This window comes from Ananas comosus, linkage group 9, assembly GCF_001540865.1.
Source record: "Ananas comosus cultivar F153 linkage group 9, ASM154086v1, whole genome shotgun sequence".
Lineage (NCBI taxonomy): Eukaryota > Viridiplantae > Streptophyta > Magnoliopsida > Poales > Bromeliaceae > Ananas > Ananas comosus.
The window spans coordinates 2,091,931-2,093,589 of record NC_033629.1 but is presented as its reverse complement, the minus strand read 5'-3'; positions in this window follow the sequence as shown (position 1 = coordinate 2,093,589).

The window sequence follows — 1,659 nt, the reverse complement described above, 5'->3', positions numbered from 1 at the left end:
GGAAAAAAAAAAAAAAGAGTCGCGGCGCGGCCTCGACGGGGTCGGAGGCGAGAAAGGTGTGGGGTGGGCGCGGGCAAGGGCGAGGGCGAGAGCATGAGGGTGAGAGGCGAGGCGGGTCGTTTTCGTTTCTGCCTCTGCCTCCGCTGCCTCTTCAAAAAATGAACGAGAGAAAAAAAAAAGAGAAAGAGGAAAGAGAAAAAATAATAAGGGTATTTTGGTCAGTTTGCTAAAAATTCGGTCCGAATCTGCAAAATCGAAAAAAGTGGCCCACTTTTGCAAAAGCGCAAAACTAGTGGATTTTTTATGCAAATTGGCCATCAAATAAATATAAAACAATGGAAGTTATTCAAAAAACTAATTTATTATGTATTATGTAAAGCAAAAGATTAATCAGGCAAGAAATAACTAAGGAATAAACTAAACATCAATACTTATCTATATAAGTGCATATATATATATTTGAATGAGTAATGCTACACCCACTTACATATTCTACAACACTTTACGAATTATATGATGCTTCGTTGATATAATTACGAGAAAAGTCATTTAACTCGACAGCCAAATGACAATTCTAATGGCTAAAGTGAATTAATAAATACCATTTTTAATTAGCAGAAGCAAAAAAAAATTTACAAAACTTGCAAGAGCTTGCTTAGTATTAAGACACATCTGACACTAATAAATAAAATAGAGTTGAGATAAAAGTATATATATAAATAGGGATATAATCTGTATTTTTCGGTGAAACCGTAAAAATATATCGTAACCGATTTATTATTATATATGCGGAATACAATATTAGATACGAAAGATATTTTCTGATCATACTTTCTCATCGCAAGTAACACAATTTTTTTATAATCCCAATCTAATTTAAGAAACCCCCGAGGAGGTACTAGACTACTAGTAGAGTAACTATATATCTCAGCACCCTTTTTCTCTCTCTCTCTCTCTCTCTCTCTCTCTCTCTCTTTATATATAGCTATCCACTTATAAACTCCACCCACTCTCTCATGACCCTTACCAAAAAGCTAAAATAAAATTGAGCTGCAACAACAGTACTGTAAACTGCTAAGCTTCTCGGTTAGAACGCAGTCACGTACCCTGTACACGGGACGGTGAAACTTGGTTGCTGCGCTTTTACTAATGCACATGAATACATGCATGATAGAGTATGCTTGTGGGAAATGCTAAGTCTATATATATATATAGAGAGAGAGAGAGAGAGGGAGTAGGATTACTATACTCTTATGAATATAGAGCCCTTCGTACTCATAAGTTATTTTTGATGATAGAGTTTCCGAATCAACGATCCATTCCGTTAAATATGATCTAGAGCATTTGAAACTTTTAAAAAATAAATTTAGTAAATTTTCAAAATCATAATAAAGTCTATTAAGTAGGTATAAAATGAATGATCAAAATCAAACGATATCCTAAAAATGGATGATCGGATCCTTCAATTTAAGATCGCAGTAATTGATCTTTATCTAGATAGTGAAAAATTTTTTTTGTAAAAAGTTCAATCTATTCCAATTCTTTTACACTGTTAAAGTAACAAGTATTCCATACCGGCCGTTAAAAATTGTCAATTTTGTGACCTTTTAATCGTAAGGTAAATAATGTCGAAAAGTTATGAAATTTGATTTCTAGAAG